This window comes from Epinephelus lanceolatus, chromosome 19 (genome assembly GCF_041903045.1).
Source record: "Epinephelus lanceolatus isolate andai-2023 chromosome 19, ASM4190304v1, whole genome shotgun sequence".
Taxonomy (NCBI): domain Eukaryota; kingdom Metazoa; phylum Chordata; class Actinopteri; order Perciformes; family Serranidae; genus Epinephelus; species Epinephelus lanceolatus.
In genome coordinates this window covers 5,644,531-5,662,887 of record NC_135752.1, presented here as the reverse complement: position 1 = coordinate 5,662,887, position 18,357 = coordinate 5,644,531, and the positions used below count along the sequence as shown (strand labels likewise).

Below are 18,357 nucleotides of genomic sequence, written 5' to 3'. Positions count from 1 at the left end.
TACATAACTCCACACGTGTTCATTCATAGTTTTGATGCCTTCAGTGAAAGGATGACACAGTTATTCGGCAAACCACCGTTAATTACTGAACAGTACAGGTTACTGTTGGCCATAACCACGCAAAAACAACCAACAAAGAAGAACTTAGCTGTAACTCCAACTGTGCACTCCTGCTCTCTCCTCCAGCTCGCTCCTACACACACCAGCACCCTCACACATTGCCCTCATTCCCGTCACACTCGCACCCCGCCCCCCTGCCTATACTCATTCAATCCCAAGCATGCCATTAACTCACAGAACACTGACATTATAACAGAACATTTACTTTTTTTATATATACAGTACAGGCCAAAAGTTTGGACACACCTTCTCATTCAATGCGTTTTCTTTATTTTCATGACTATTTACATTGTAGATTCTCACTGAAGGCATCAAAACTATGAATGAACACATGTGGAGTTATGTACTTAACAAAAAAAGGTGAAATAACTGAAAACATGTTTTATATTCTAGTTTCTTCAAAATAGCCACCCTTTGCTCTGATTACTGCTTTGCACACTCTTGGCATTCTCTCCATGAGCTTCAAGAGGTAGTCACCTGAAATGGTTTTCCAACAGTCTTGAAGGAGTTCCCAGAGGTGTTTAGCACTTGTTGGCCCCTTTGCCTTCACTCTGCGGTCCAGCTCACCCCAAACCATCTCGATTGGGTTCAGGTTCGGTGACTGTGGAGGCCAGGTCATCTGCCGCAGCACTCCATCACTCTCCTTCTTGGTCAAATAGCCCTTACACAGCCTGGAGGTGTGTTTGGGGTCATTGTCCTGTTGAAAAATAAATGATCGTCCAACTAAACACAAACCGGATGGGATGGCATGTCACTGCAGGATGCTGTGGTAGCCATGCTGGTTCAGTGTGCCTTCAATTTTGAATAAATCCCCAACAGTGTCACCAGCAAAACACCCCCACACCATCACACCTCCTCCTCCATGCTTCACAGTGGGAACCAGGCATGTGGAATCCATCCGTTCACCTTTTCTGCGTCTCACAAAGACACGGCGGTTGGAACCAAAGATCTCAAATTTGGACTCATCAGACCAAAGCACAGATTTCCACTGGTCTAATGTCCATTCCTTGTGTTTCTTGGCCCAAACAAATCTCTTCTGCTTGTTGCCTCTCCTTAGCAGTGGTTTCCTAGCAGCTATTTGACCATGAAGGCCTGATTCGCGCAGTCTCCTCTTAACAGTTGTTCTAGAGATGGGTCTGCTGCTAGAACTCTGTGTGGCATTCATCTGGTCTCTGATCTGAGCTGCTGTTAACTTGCCATTTCTGAGGCTGGTGACTCGGATGAACTTATGCTCAGAAGCAGAGGTGACTCTTGGTCTTCCTTTCCTGGGTCGGTCCTCATGTGTGCCAGTTTCATTGTAGCGCTTGATGGTTTTTGCGACTCCACTTGGGGACACATTTAAAGTTTTTGCAATTTTCCAGACTGACTGACCTTCATTTCTTAAAGTAATGATGGCCACTCGTTTTTCTTTAGTTAGCTGATTGGTTCTTGCCATAATATGAATTTTAACAGTTGTCCAATAGGGCTGTCGGCTGTGTATTAACCTGACTTCTGCACAACACAACTGATGGTCCCAACCCCACTGATAAAGCAAGAAATTCCACTAATTAACCCTGATAAGGCACACCTGTGAAGTGGAAACCATTTCAGGTGACTACCTCTTGAAGCTCATGGAGAGAATGCCAAGAGTGTGCAAAGCAGTAATCAGAGCAAAGGGTGGCTATTTTGAAGAAACTAGAATATAAAACATGTTTTCAGTTATTTCACCTTTTTTTGTTAAGTACATAACTCCACATGTGATCATTCATAGTTTTGATGCCTTCAGTGAGAATCTACAATGTAAATAGTCATGAAAATAAAGAAAACGCATTGAATGAGAAGGTGTGTCCAAACTTTTGGCCTGTACTGTATATACATACATACATACATACATACATATATATATATATATATATATATATATATATATATATATATATATATATATATATATATATATATATACACGTGTATATATATGTGTATGTATGTATACTGTGTATTATTTTTCGGCACTACCTTGTTCTCTATAGCTGATGTAAGGTGAATTACTCCTGTGTGGGATCGATAAAGTTCTTATCTTAGCCATCTGAGAAGATCAAATACATTGTTTCTGGTGCCTAACTGTTTCCCAAGTATATTAGTGTGTGTGTGAATGAATAAACAAGAGGCATTAACGTAAATTTCTTTGAAGAAAGGCGCTTCATGAAATTAAGTCCATTCACTTCTATTAGTTTACAGCGCAGCCTTGCCACATCCAATATGGCGGCGACGTTGACGTACGGCTCAGCGCTCGATGCGGCGTCTATGTATATATGTCTATGGTCGGATGTAGTCTTCTTTTTTTCCCCCATAACTTTATTTAAGACAGGAAGTTTACAGAATGCAGATCTATTATATATATGTCATATATCACATATGCCAGGGGGGATAAGAGTTTACAAGAAATTTTTAAAAATATAAAATGTTTTCTATGTGTAAACTTACATTTGTGAATGTGAAATCTTGCCAAAAGTAAGATGAGATTAATAATAAATCTTTCAGTGGGTTTTGCCGTATTTCTGTTAAAGTCAAAAAGTCCAAACAGCACATCCCTCCAAAACAGCTTAAATTATTTTTTACTGTTCGCAATAAAATTACAAATATCACTCCAGAGTCTTTTGACAGTGGGGCAATGCCAAAATAAATGAGTAACAGTTTCAAGCGTTGGGTGTAGTCTTTGTGGTGTGTTCAGATGCAACTGACACAGGGTGACGTGAGGCAACATAGACGATGCAACAGTTGGCTTTCGTTGCCGCTAGTTCTTTGATGTCGGTTTGGTGTGTCAGCACCTTGTACAGAATAACATGCATGATCATATTAATGTGTATGTGGTCTGAAAATAATTAAACTCTTCTCAAGAATCCTGCTGTCTGTGATTTTATTTGTTAAGGAACTAATTGTAAACATGATGAAGTAACGAAAGACTACTTATTATGTGTCACTTTACTTTAGGACATAAAAAGGTTAACTAATGGACGGGTTATTGAGTAATGATTCTGTACTGATGAAGTAACTAGTTCACTAATTATTAAGTCGTGATTAACCCCTCTGTGAAATTTGATCATGAGTTAATGAAGAACTGACCATTAACCAATAGTTAGTTCCTCATTAGTTCCTCAGTAACTACTCCTCTGAAATTTGATCAGGGGTTACTGAAGAACTGACCATTAACTAATAGTTAGTTCATCATTAACTACTCCTCGGAAATTTGATCATGAGTTAATGAGGAACTGACCATTAACTAATAGTTAGTTCATCATTAGTTCCTCAGTAACTACTCATTAGTTCATCATTGGTTCTTCATTCGTTCCTCAGTAACTACTCTTATTTTGTGTAGCTTATTTCCTCAGTAACTACTCATTAGTTCATCATTCGTTCTTCATTCGTTCCTCAGTAACTATACTTATTTTGTGTAGCTTAGTTCCTCAGTAACTACTCTTTCGTTCCTCATTAGTTCCTCATTTGTTCCTCATTAGTTCTCCAGTAACTACTCTAATTTTGTGTAGTTCCCCAGTAACTACTCATTTGTTCCTCATTAGTTACTCATTAGTTCCTCAGTAACTACTCTAATTTTGTGTACCGTAGTTCCTCAGTAACTACTCATTAGTTCCTCATTAGTTACTCATTAGTTCCTCATTAGTTCATCAGTACCTACTCTAATTTTGTGTACCGTAGTTCCTCAGTAACTACTCATTAGTTCCTCATTAGTTCCCCAGTAACTACTCTAATTTTGTGTAGCTTAGTTCCTCAGTAACTACTCATTTGTTCCTCATTAGTTCTTCATTAGTTACTCATTCATTTCTCATTAGTTCCTCATTAGTTCATCAGTAACTACTCTAATTTTGTGTACCGTAGTTCCTCAGTAACTACTCATTAGTTCCTCATTAGTTACTCATTCGTTCCTCATTAGTTCCTCATTAGTTCATCAGTAACTACTTTAATTTTGTGTACCTTATTGTAAAGTGTTACCACATAAATAAAGTGATGTATGTTATTGTGTAAACTGGCCACATATGAAGCTGTTTATCTTTATATTATCACTTATTTTATCTGTCTTACTGTCAGTCTGCAGGATTATGCACAGCTCCAATGTTCACACAGGAAGCAGCAAAGAAGAAAGACCCAGACTCAGTGTTTCTGCAGCACATCCATAGTTACCCTGACAACAGAGAGGAAGTGCTTACATCCAACCCACAGGGCAAGCTGGAGAGCAGACAGAGGTATGTAATGACAGACGTTTCCTGCAAGTCTTAATGTTACTTTTTTAATAATTCAAAGATGATTAATGTTACTCACTCTATTTAACTTGAATGAATGTTTCAGGGCAGGACTCCTCTTCTGTCCAGGGGCTCCTGAGAGTGGATGTGAACCAAACCACACAAAGCCGCCATCCCAGCCATCCACGGAGCACTCTGTCACACTAATTTATAAACTTCACTGGTTTACTATTGAATTGAATAAAATCAACTCTCAGACATATAAAGTGACACTATGTATTGTGAGCTTTATTTTAACTTCAGTGATGTTGAGTTCATGTGAAGCTTTTTAAATAGTGAATCAGTTGCAGGTGTCATTAAATGTATTAGTGGCTAAAATGCTGCTAAAACAGCTTCACCACCAGGAGTCTCTTTAAACAAGCAGCTACACTGAGTCATCTGGATTACTTTGTCATTTTAAAGCATTGGCACATTCAAAAGTTCTGAGAAACTGGACAGGTTGTAAACACTTCAGGAAGAGGAGAAGAAGTGAACAGAGACCTTCAGCTACTGCAAAAGATCAAACACACACACACACACACACACACACACCCTTTATAACACAAATCTGTGAAGGTAACAGGACATTTACTAATTGAATTTACATATACTTATATTTGATTTCTGATGCATTTAAATGGTTTATTCTGCTGCCATGTTTGTAATATAAATCACAGTTTCATTAAGTAATTAAGCATTACTTTGGGTGTGTAAGACAAACATAAACGATGCCTTCTCCACAATAAGACTAAAAGTCTATATCCATGCTTTGAGGATGTAGTGATCATTCCACACAGAAATACTGAAAGGATAAAAAATAAATAAATAAGGAAACATTACTTTGTTTGACCTGAGGGTGGCGTCAGAGGTACAGCAGCCACCACAGTTTATCCTCTGTCAGTGACAATTTAGCTCATGCTCAGCTCTTGACAGAATGCTCTCAACACTCAGTCTAGTCTCAGTTTGCCTCAGTTTCAAATGTAATATTTCATATTTGTGCAACGTGTTAGTGGAAACTAACTTGTGGGAGAAAAGAGAATGTTTCAGATGAACACAGGATGCTCAGTGCTTCCTCCTGCAGTACTGAGTGTGTAAAAGGCCCTCAGCAGTCTTACACTGATTAAGTAGAACACACCAGGTTAAAGAAACAGGCAGGAAGAGTTTGCACTGTTCCAAAACCTCTGAAGCCTTTACATGTTTTCAGCCACAATCATGTCTGCACTTCCTGATCTGATTCCACACATCAGTACACATGTAATCTTTCAGGTTTCGTGACATGTTCACATGCAGCTCATTATTGTGGTTTTACTGGTGCTATACCCCTACTTTAACCACTGTATACATCTCTTATACTGTGACCAGTGCAGCCTGAATACACGCAGTTGTCCTGTACCTTGTGTGGTGAGGGCAATAAGTGGAAAAACTGAGAAGACGACCAACAATGCCATCTGGGGGAATTACACCCCAGGAAATACTTTTTTAAGAACCTTAAATTGAGTTGACAAATTAGGGATAGGTAAAAATGGATCCACAAATGCGTAACTGTGATTTCACATGTATTTATTGTGGCCAAACTGTTCACATTTGTAAAACCTGTAACATTTTTACATGAAATTAAAGTATGTGTTTACAGAGTAAGTTATGCACTTTTGCAAATCACACTGTATTTTTGTGGATATGAATTTATTCAACACAAATGTAAAAACACAAGTTTGTGAATAGTGAGATATTTGTGGATCATGGTGCACATTTATAGACTGTTTTGTGTGGGTTACAAATAGTAAAGTCTAATACAAGCGTTACAGTCATTATACTTCACATTTGTGGATTGTTTTTCTACAGATCTGCTGCAGCAGGAATCGGACAAAATTATGCAAACAAATAGAAAGGAAGTCACAAATATCACATGACCTGCAATCTCACGGGAAGTGAACAAATGTCAACAAATGTGCAACACCAGTCTCACGTGTAAAAGTGGATACATGAATACAAAAATATGACTTCACTTGTATTTGTTGTGACAAATCTGGTCGCATTTGTAAAGCCTGTAACATTTCATATGAAATCAAAGTATGTGTTTACAGAGTAAGTTATGTGCATTTGCAAATCAATCTATTTTTGTGGGTGTGACTTTCTCAACACAAATGTAAAAAGACATGTTTGTGGATACTGAAATATTTGTGGATCATGGTGCACATTAGTAGATTGTTTTGTTTTTTGGCCAGAGGAAGTTAAAAGCTCGGCCAGACTCTGCCGTAATCAGTCACTTGTGCACATGCTCTATGGGCCCCACATTTTTTTTGGCTTCATGCACCACTGCCCAACTTTCATAGGAGCAAACAGGGGCCTGCCTCCAACGCTGTATCCAATTCTCTTTATACATCCATGGAACTATGTTTTGTGCTTACACTTTTTCGTATGCTGTCACCACAGACACAAAGAGTATAGAGGCGGACTGGGAGAGGGAGACCCGCTTCTTCCTCTCTTGCTCTCTTTTTCTCTTTCAAACACAGACAAAACCCCAATCAAACTGTAAAACTAGACAGTGCTGATCAAATATAAACTGAGAATCTGTTCATTTGTTGCCTATTTCTCTCCTAAAATGTTTTCATAATAATATCTTAGTGCAATGTTAGGTGTAAGTCAAGAATTTGTGAACAGGAAGTGGACGCCACAGCGTTTCCTATATTGTTTAACTGTAATACAAGATCGTTTGTTACCAGATGGCCACCATATTGTTTCCTGGGGAAAATCAGCAAACCTTGCATTATGTCACCCCTTGGCAGCAGTGGTCATGTAGCACCAATTTCCAAAATATTTCTCTGTATTGAAAGGCACTGGTTACCAAAGTGTGACATAGTACCAGGACATTTTCTGATCTTTAATTGTTCATTTTTTCCACCTGTTACAACAAGTTTGTTCTTCTGATGAGGAATCCATGTTCCATAGGATGTATGGCCAAGACAGCTCGGGTTTGCAGTGATTGATACATTGTATTGAATACGTAACATTATTTAACACAGAGATTAAGGCTTAGTAAGTAATGACCCTCAGATGTTTATCTGAAAGTGTTTCCTCTTACTAATCTATGAGGAAGTAAGATGTCAATTAACACTAGAAGCAGGTCAAGCAAGTTTTTTTTTCACAAGGAAAGCTTTATTTAAAAGACAGACATGAGTACAATAAACTAAACAGCTTTTGTTTGTGTGTAACTATGGCTGCTGTTATTACTCACTTTTGTATTTGCAGCTGTCACAGTGCACCAGGGGAAATTTACTGGGATACAAATGATCCAGACCTTTGTAATCTACTGTTGTGGGATTATAAAGAGAATAATAAAAAGTAATCAGTGTCTGTCTAACTACTTATACTCATAATATAGTTATCAGAATCTGTGAATACAAATTTGTATTCACAGTTTTTAAATAGTTTATTATTATGCTAGGGTTCAGCCGAGTAATCCAGTACAGATAATGTACTTTGTCCAAGTATGAGCATCATCAGCGTATACTGTGTCAATATTTATACTCATGATCTAGGAAAATATTAATTTGGGTATCTGTGTTCAGTCCTACACTTGTGATCAAACATAATGTGAAGACTGTTCTCTAAATAGTGCTTCAGATGAAGAATTGCATCATATACAAGGTGTCAAATTCTCTGTGTTGCATGACCCTGTGGGTTTTGAACTTTAGCAGCAGACAAGCACAGACGAGCTTTAGTAGAAGCAGGCAGGAACGGTAACTCAAATTAAACAGTTTCAGCAAAACTGGAAAATGTATCAGATCAATCCTTCTCAACAAAGACAGGACCTTCTGGATGAGTGTGACCTGAAACTTTCATCAATCACACCTGAAGACTGGAGGCAGTCTAACTGTGTTCATATCTCTGGTGTGAAGAAAGTGATCACAAAGGGAACCAAAGGGACCACAATGGAAACTGGAAAAGTGCGCTCAGTAGTCTGCAGATCTCCACCAGGTGGCCGCCCAATTCTGTTCCAGCAGATGCCTCCACTAACCTCAGACCTCAGGCTTTGGTCCTCCTCACTGTGCCCTGTCTACATCATTGAGCTCACTGTGCCCTCGGAGGACACTGTTGAGAAATCCTACAAGCACAAGAGCCTTTAATACGCCAAGTTGGCAGCTGACGCTGAGCAATGCAGCTGGAAAGCAAAGGTTTGCCCTGTTGAAGTGGGCTGCAGAGGCTTCTTGGACAAGTTAACTACCAGCGTGCTTTAAAAAATGGGAATTCATGGGGCGTCGGTGGCTTAGTGGTAGAGCAGGCGCCCCATGTACAAGGCTGTTGCCGCAGTGGCCCGGGTTCGAATCCAGCCTGTGGCCCTTTGCTGCATGTCATTCATCCCCCCTCTCTCTCCCCCCTTCACGCTTACCTGTCCTGTCCATTAAAGGCAAAATGGCCCAAAAAATATCTTAAAAAAAAATAAAACTAAAAAAATGGGAATTCGAAGCCAAGCCCAATGTCAGGCCATCAAAGCCCTGTCTGGCACAGCCAAACAGGCAATCCGGAGGCTATGTATTGAGAGGAGCGACACCACTTGGGCCCTGAAATACTACTACCAACAGCAGGGTACGAGGGAGTAAAAGCAGAGGGGGGTGCACCTGGGACGCCAAGCGTTGCCGGTGAGCCCACTGGAGGTGTTGTGGGCCAGTCATCGAAACACCAGTGACGGAGGATACCCACTTGATGACCCCAATGACGCTTTTACCCTCCCCTCCCTTGTCTTTCTCCTTCTGTCTTTTTTGTATGTGTGCGCTGGCATGGACGTGGTCTCCCCTCCCGAATTCCCCAGCTCTGTTCAACACTCATCTGTCTGCTATCAGCTCATCAAGATATTGTCTCTCATCAGTTCATCAACATGCAGTATCTCTACTCCAGCTCTCCAACCACTCACCACCAGATCGTTATTCAATCGTTTGTGGTAGCTAAGCTTAACGACCAACTAACTTATTGTTGGTGTTTTGCTTTGTCGTGTTATTTTGTGTCAATATCCTGTGTTTTCCTGTGCTCCAGGATCACTGCTTACCTGCCTGCAACTTCATCTCCAACAAGATGTCCTTGAGCATACAGTCATAAATGTGTACACAAAATATGAGGCTGATTGGTCCAGTAGTTTCCCAGATTAGCTTTGGAAAGCTGGATACACACACTAATATAAACACAAACTCATAAATACACATGACCAAATGCATGATAATAAGCTTTAGGGCTTTATTGTATTTTTTTGACAATTTTGTTTATGTTAATATTTTCTTTTCTTTTACCCAAGCACATGTTGGCGTATTTCTTCTTATAAGATTGAAACTGTCTAATAAAATCAATCAGTCAGGAACGATATCATCACCAGGCTGACAAAGCAGTGATCAGAAACAACTGGTGTAAAACTGAGATTAGAAATGACTCAACTTTTTTTTTTTTTTTTTTGTTGAAGTTCCAAACTTGGGAAATGTCATCTGTGGTTATGATTTTAAGATCAGTATTCAATTAATAACAAAACTAAATTAACTAAACAATTAGCTATTAACTAAATTACTTTTAGTTCCTCTGATTTACATTGATTGCCATATTTCAGTTATTCTCCTCTCCTCTTATCCCATTAATGTGCCGATCACAAAGTTTAACTGCAAAAGTTTCAAAACTGTCAAGTGAAGCACAAGTGACGTGAAGCTTTGGATGATATTCTTCATCTGATACAAGCTTCTCCACAATGTACTGAAACAGTGAACGTCATGGTAGTAAAACAAGTTTACCAACTTTTGTACCATCCATTCATCTCTTTTCAGAACAGGGACATTCCCGCCTCCTACTCAAGGAAAAAACACAGAAAACTAAACAGCTGAAGCAGTTCAGTACTTTACCCACACGTCTTTATAAAAACAAGATGAAGTTACTTTTGTTGTTTCTCTTCTGTCATGTTTCATCTCCAGGTAAGATCACAAATTTAATCTTCCATTCACTTTCCCCTCAGCTCTGTATTTTGTTCTTGGGCAGCTCCAGGACACACCTGCAGTGTATGTTCTGACTGGATCATACTGAATACATCATATTCATAAGTGTTAAGATGATGATGTGCGTATATTTAAACTAAATGTGTGAACCTTGTTTGTTCTGTAGTGAAACACTCCCTGGAGTATTTGTTAACTGCGTCTTCTGGAGTCTCAAACTTCCCAGACTTTGCGAGTGCTGCAGTGGTTGATGACATTTTGGTGGCTTACTGCGACACCAATGAAAAGATAGTAGAACCAAAACAGGACTGGGTGAAAAAATTATTTCAACATTTTCCTGAGTACATGGAGCATTACACTCAAATGTGTCTTGTGTATCTGCCATACTGGTTTAAAGCCAGGATCTTCCGTTTGAAGCAGGACCTGAACCAAACTGGAGGTAGGCTACATCATTTCTTTAGGTTGTATTTCACTTTTTATGGCTAAAATGGTCTGCATCCTGGTTTGTTATTTGGCAAACATGAACATGTACATGTGTTCATGTGTGCACATTACAGGCAGCATTTAACTGTATCTGAGACTGCAGGTGTCAAACAGGTTTTACTGTTGAAATAAGAGTTTGATGTGCACAGATTGCAAGAAGACATAATCACTTTGTTGACTGCCACTGGCAATCACCCATTAATTCATAGAACAAAGGTTACCATTGTAACCTTTAAATTGTTATATAGAAATTGGGTTTCATCTTTTACACAAAGAAAAGCTGCGCTGATTATTTGCCTTTTGATCCCTGAACAAACCACAGGGCTGGGAGAAAAGCAGTGCATCACACAATGGGCTCTAGTTTCGCAGACCGGGCGCGGTGGAGGCAGCGCACCTGCACTTCGACAACTGGGTGTGGCCAGGCGGATTTTGTAAGTTTGGCACACTGTGCGCCCTGGCGCAGCTACTCCTCTATCCCACCTCCGTCCCTCCTACCTGCGCAAGTGGGAAAGAGGGAGGAGAGAAGGCGTGGAGTGGGTTTTACACACATCACACCAATCAAATGAGCCCCTCTCCTCGCCCTTAAATGCGCCGCGCGAATGTATATTGAGAGTTTATTCAATTCGTCATGGCAGAAGAGAGCAGCAGCATCAGACGGTCAAACTTCTCCCAGGAGGAAACTGATCTGCTTGCAGTGTCCGAATATACGGAACTGCGAGCAGACCTCCACGGGCTGATGATGCAAAGGTAGCCTGGGAGGAGGTCACCACAATTGTAAATCAATGTTGCGTTTCTCTCGTGCGCGCGCTCTCTCTCTTTCTCTCTCGCAGTCTCACTCTGTTTCTTTTCTTTTGACTTTTCTAAGATGACAGATGCTGAATATATACTCCCTATCTGATGCTGTGGCTGTTTGTGGTTGGCTGAGAGGGATGTGAACTCATTAGTTTGCAGCTGTGTTAATCAAATCAGGTTGGGTTTCCATTACGCGTGCCAAATGGTGCCAATCCCCTTTGATCTGACATCAGATGTGACGGGACAGTCGATACAGAGATACATTTATGTGCTGATTGCAGATAGTTGCATTGAATAGTGGTTATAGGGTATTTATTGCATTGTTAATGTGCCTGATATTCTGGAAACCTGCCTGTGAGGTTTTGGTGACTTGTGCGCACTGTCCACAAGTCACCAAAACCTGCGCTGCACCGGAAAACTAGAGCCCAATATGTTAAAGGTCATCTTTCCACTAGAGATATCATCTGTACATCATTGTTAATTACAGTCTCTGTCTCTCAGGTATTCACACTTTGCAGCAGAGGTATGGTTGTGAGTGGGACAATGAGACTGGAGAGGTTAACGGTTTTGCTCCGTATGGTTATGATGGAGAAGACTTAATGTCATTCGACCCGAAGACACGGACATCGATTGCTCCGAAACCACAGGCTGTCATCACTGAAATTACATCGGATGCCTCCAGATATGAAGTTTTAGATATGGATGAGAATAACGTCGCTCAGATGTGCCCTTCTTTGCTGAAGATATATGTATCCTATGGCAACAGCGTTCTGCTGAGAACAGGTAGGATCACATGATCTGATGTTGTTTCATGGACACAACAGTGTTGATATAGACTGCTCAGACTGAACTGACATTGTGTTATCACTCCAATCAGTCTGATATTACTTTCTTTTTGGTCGTTTTCTGTGGTACTAAGATTTGATTTATAGATTGACAGTTTTGGTTATACATTACTTTTTACCAAAGCTGCAATGACTAGTACACAGATGGCATGACTGAGGTAAGCAAATAGTTCTACTGAACATTGACACTGTGATTCACTGCTATACTGTAACCTATAAAAAATATCAGAACCTTTCTAATTGACTGTAGTGAGTTTCTTCTGTGGTGATGTAGTTCCCCTCTCTGCCTGATATACAGACAGTGTGAAAGTTGTGTAGCAAATTAATTGTTATGTAGCACTGTCATAACATTTTTACAGCTCATAAGATACATAAGACTGTTGATTGTGCATTTACCTGAGAGAGAAGTTGCTAGCATGTTGCTACTTTATAATTTATCCAGTGTGGCTTGAGTTCATAACAGTACCATGTGTAGTTTCATGCTGTAGTGTACTTCCTCTGACTCTCTCTCTGCAGACTTTCCCTCAGTGTCTCTTCTCCAGAAGTCTCCCTCCTCTCCAGTCAGGTCAACACTCATCCTTCCAGATGAGTGTTGACCTGAACCTTTCGTCAGTCCCACCTGAAGACTGGAGGAGGTACGACTGTGTGTTTCAGCTCTCTGGTGTGAAGGACGACATCATCACCAAACTGGACAAAGCAGTGATCAGGACCAACTGGGGTAAGTGGTTTCAACATCAGGTCCATCCAGTAGTAGAGACAAAGTGTCAATGTTCTGTTGTGGTTCCAGTTTCTCCCTCACAGTTTCCTGCTGGTCCTGTTATTGGAGTTGTTGTAGGACTGCTGCTGCTGCTGACACTCTGGAGAAGGAACCATCATGGTGAGTGAAGCCATGTTCACTCACTGTTTGATTCAACATGTGGGTTTAACTCAAGAGGAAAGTGTCAAATAACATTTTAACAGCTCAAAATACCATGTGCATATGCAGAAAAAAAGTATTTCAAGCCTTGTTATTTTTACTCTGAAGGGATAGAGGTGTGAGCTGGCTGATGGTCAGTAGTTTTGCTGCCAACAGAACACAGTCAAGGTCCTCAACAGATGTACTGCATTATATATTGTATCAGAGCTGCAGTCCTGCTTTTATATTCAAAGCAGAAATCTATGAAATTTTGGAGGAATTCTGTAAAACAAGTGTTCTTTGTTTCCTCTCATAAAATCGTTTTCTTTTTTTTTAACATTTAATACTGTAATCTCTCATCTGTATTTCAGGATTCAGACCTGCAAACAGTAAGTTTTCCTTTATAGGAAAAAAATGGATCTGTTTTATTGATAAGAATTTCATGTGTCTGCTACCATTTGCTTGTAATCATTTGTACTGTAATCAACCACTGATGTCCAGTTCTGTCTCACATATGATTACTAAAAACTTTAAAGTTAAATTTCACTTAATTTTCTATTTCTAACTTTAGACTCTTCACCTCAGTTGGACAACACTTTAGCCCTAACTGATGACAGTGAGTACATCATTGTTTCAGCTATGCTGTGCACATGACATAATGTACAAGTTTCATAACCCACAAAACATTCTACATGACAAAGATTTTTCCTGGTCAGTAATAATACCAATACAGCAATGTGAAAATACTCCTCCATTCAAAATCCTACTTAAGAAGTAGTCCAGATGTATTATCAGAAAAATGTATTGAAAATATCAAAAATAAAAGTAGGCTACTCCTCTTTAAGAAAAAATTCCCGTACAGTACAGGTGGGGCTATATGTTTGTTGCTTTATATACAGGAAAGTATTGGGAAATATTGCCTCCAAATACTCAGGATAAAGTAAAAAGCAGCATGAAATAACCAGAATTACAGCCTCGTGGTTGCATGCCTCCATGAACCAGTCAAGCTGCAGCTACAGTTTACATCCATGTCTGCTCAGACTCATATGTAGCCATGACAGCAGACAATGCTTCAAATAAGGATGCTACTGTCGAGAAGATACAAATTATAAAACATGGATGCTTTACACATATTGTCAGCCCAGCAACGAATCAATACAATCAGCACAGTTTCAAGATGAACACCCTAGATTAGTGTCACCAACTCTGTATCTGACTAAATGTTTCCCCTTCTGTTCCTGAGATATGACGTTGTTTTATGGCCAGAAAAGTGTTTTTGCTGAAAATCATGACGTCACAGTGAAGCTGACCGTTGACATTGTGGATATTGCACGTCATCATTTAATCATTTTATTCATTTTAGACATTTGTGTGAAATTTTGTCACAGTGACCTTGACCTTGACCTTTGACCTTTGACCACCAAATTCTAATTATTTCATCCTTTAGTTGAGATAAAACAATTCCCTCAAGGCATTCTTGAGATTTGTGTTCATGTGAATGGGACGGACGGAGGCTACAGACAGACTGACGGACAACCCAAAAATAAAAAAATCGATCATGTGGAAGATCCTGAAAATATATTGATCAGTGCATCTGATATTGGTTATGCTATCTCAAAGCTGGACAGTAACAAGGCTTGTGGCCATGATGACATCGCCGCAGAACATATGAAATATGCCAGTCATAGGCTTTCTGTGCTGCTGGCTATATGTTTCACTGGTCTCCTACGTTATGGTGTCTTACCTGATTCCTTGACACATGTAGTATTAGTCCCAGTCCTAAAGTACAAGGCTGCAAAGTTAAATAGTATGGACAACTATTGCCCAATTGCTCTGGCAAGTATTCTATCTAAAGTGCTTGAGAGAGTTTTGCTGAGTAGGCTGGCATTGTTTGGCTTTGCAGAGGTGCCCCCTCTTATATTATTAGAATTCTAGTCTTCTGGTATGCAAACCAACAGTGTGTGTCAAATAGGGCAAGGTTCTGTCAACTCCTTTTCATGTTCAAAATGGAGTGCGTCAAGGCGGAATACTGTCTCCCTATTTATTTAATGTATACATGGATGATTTATCCAGATTGTTAAATGGGTGTAAGACCGGATGTCTAGTTGGAAACTCTGTAGTCAATCACCTCATGTATGCTGATGACCTGGTAGTATTCAGCCCATACAGGTTTGCAGCAATTACTACACATTTGTTCCCAGTATGGTAAAGATTTTGATATTAAATTTAATGCAAAGAAAAGTAACATCATGACTGTCAAGAGCAGGGAGGACAGGAGATTAATTTTCCCTGTTTTTTTGCTTGAGTGGAAATATTCTTAAGGTGTGTAAAGAAACAAAATATCTTGGACATTACATATCTGATGAACTGAATGATGATAGAGACATGTATAGACAGTCCTGCAAATTATATGGCCAAGCAAACTTATTGCTGCGTAAATTTAGTATGTGCTCTCGCAGTGTTAAATGTTCTCTGCTCAGGGCCTACTGCACTACTATGTATACTGCACATCTGTGGTGGCGATATAGGAACAGTAGCATGCTTAAGATCACTGTGGCCTTCAATGATGCCATGAGACTTTTACTTGGTGTCCTCAGGTGGCACAGTGCAAGCCAGCTGTTTGTGAACTGTGGTGTTCCTACTCTTGGAGCTCTACTAAGACAACTGATGTATAAATTCATGTCTCGCCCTAAGCAAAGCTGCTTTCGATATACATCTGGACTTCGTAAACATTGGCATAACAGCCTCTATAGGAGCTTTTAAAATTGTTTGTAAGTAAATAATAAAGTAAATATATATATAATAATGCCTCTGGCTTTGGCTATTGCAAAAAAATACTCAAAATTACACTTAAGTACAGTCCAGAAACTGATTTTTTTTTTTTTTGCTTTTTTATAATGAACATCAATAATGTCTCAAATACATAGTCAGTTACTCAGTTTGTCCATTTACAAATTTGTCTTGACAGACTCCCAGTGAAAAGGGGAGGACTCCAATGAAGTTACTGTGGCTGTGAAGTTTCTGCAGACTCTTTCTGAAACATTTATTAGTCTTGGGCCTTATCTGGTTTATATCATTAGGGACCAGGCAGTTATCTGTCCTTGATGGTGATCAGTAAGAAGTCCAGCCCTTTAGTTGTCACATCATGGACTTCTGTTTGATGCTTCCACTCTTGAAACACACTAATGAAGACCGTGCAGTGAACCCCACCTGTAAACTCTTAGTAAACTCCTAATTCTCAGTGCTTGCATATTAATCAAAGAATGTCTTAGACCCAACACACGTATCACTGAGCTGTCTGTACAATGTAGAACTGCTGGGATTTGTGTACACGCATATATCTTTATATTCTCTCAGATAATGTTACATTTTGTGTCGCTAATGTTTTTGGTGTTTTCTGTGTGTGTGTGTGTGTGTGTGTGTGTGTGTGTGTGTGTGTGTGACGTTGAGTCTTGCATCCCTCTTGTTAATACAGACATGATTCACTGTGACCTTTCATGAACTAATAAAAGTCTGATGGAAAGTTTTTTATTTGTCCATTTGTAGTCCTTTTGTATCAGAATGACATGAAGTCTTCTTCATCATAACCGTACTGATTAAAACCATTAACCATGCCTCATTAAATGAATTAAGCTTCATTTGACCTATGAAACAGTCTCAGTGTAATACTTATGCTTGTTTCCTAACCATCAGAGAGAAGAGTGTCTTTTTCTTTATTCTTAATGTCTGTCTCTGGGCCAAGTCAAACAAAATAATTTATGGCACGCAGTCCAGAGGACCCTATTTTCCATTTTCCTGGCAAAGCTTCATAGTGAGAAGCTTGTTAGCCAGTTAAAAGGAATAAGGACATTTTTCTTTAGAGCATTTTCTTTTTGATGTTAAATTTTGTGGTTATGGCTGTTACTGGGGCAGGATCAGCAAAGAGATAAGAAACGTAAAGACCACAGATGAAAATATGATTAAACCTCTGTCAGTCATTCAACAGATGGCGAGAACTGTGGGAAATGAAAGGATTCAAAACTGATCCTGAATTGGCCCTCTTACTGCTAGACAGTTGTGAACATGTTTTAACAAAATTACTATTATCAAATCTGTAAGTTGTAGGCTTGAATGTAACCTAGGTGTATGAACGGTACTAAAACAAAGGTTATTTAATTTCACCATCGTCATATTACAGTTATTAATTGCACATAGCTATAAATAGAAACATTACCTGCAAACAGCTATGTTTAAAAAATATAAATAGTATTAAAAACGAGTTGCATCTTTCTCTCATTCACTTCCGAAACAAATGCAGGCCAGATCAAGATCTTTATGGCAAGAGGTGGTAGTGCTCATGGGAGATGTATTCTTCATTTCGGGAAATGCTGCCATTTTTTTCAACAGGGGATGCCAAAGTCAACACAAAATTAAAATTGCTTTAAAGTAAAAATGTAACCACTCAAAATTCTTTTTGTAAACTGAAAATCCAAATTTAGATGACTTCTTTTTGTCAACAATGAATTCAGTGGCAGCCATGAGGACGACAGCAAGAACAGCCACCGCAGCAGGGATGGGGACGGCCATGTCATTGGGCTTCTCTGCTGAACAAAAATTAAGACCTGTTCAAATAAAGCAGGTAAGATGTCCATCCATCCATCCATCCATCATCATTTTGTTCATTGGGTTAGTTGCTGTGAACTAAGACTGACTTAGCTGAGTTAATACAATATAATCTATGATTCTGGCTTTCATCTTAAAAGTGAGCATATGTAATAATAGATTAAAACCCTTTATGTGTTGGATTTGTGAAGCAGACACTGAAACTAGAATGAATAAACTTAAAGTTAGAGGGATACCTTGCTGATTACAAACCTGGTCTGTGTCACTGCGGTGTGGGGACAGTGTGCAGATGAGCAGTGAGAAGGCGCCTGTTGTGTTGGCAGTGCTGGCTGTGCTGGAAACCACCCGCCTGTGCAATGAGCAAAAATCTGCCAGATGAC

General features: G+C 39.5%; 1 long non-coding RNA gene and 1 pseudogene across 2 annotated transcripts; both read left to right on the top strand.

Annotated features, from left to right (window-relative positions):
* Window positions 1-10,202: 10,202 nt before the first annotated feature.
* LOC144458296 (uncharacterized) lies at window positions 10,203-11,336 on the top strand. The gene is made up of 3 exons (XR_013488135.1): window positions 10,203-10,342; window positions 10,530-10,799; window positions 11,166-11,336. It is a non-coding gene; the product is annotated as an uncharacterized LOC144458296 (long non-coding RNA).
* A 106-nt stretch (window positions 11,337-11,442) lies between these two features.
* On the top strand, window positions 11,443-16,902 carry LOC117270186 (class I histocompatibility antigen, Gogo-C*0101/C*0102 alpha chain-like; annotated as a pseudogene). The gene is made up of 7 exons (XR_013488176.1): window positions 11,443-11,455; window positions 12,137-12,418; window positions 12,997-13,198; window positions 13,268-13,357; window positions 13,747-13,764; window positions 13,947-13,991; window positions 16,344-16,902. The product of XR_013488176.1 is annotated as a class I histocompatibility antigen, Gogo-C*0101/C*0102 alpha chain-like (transcript).
* The last annotated feature ends 1,455 nt before the right edge of the window (window positions 16,903-18,357 follow it).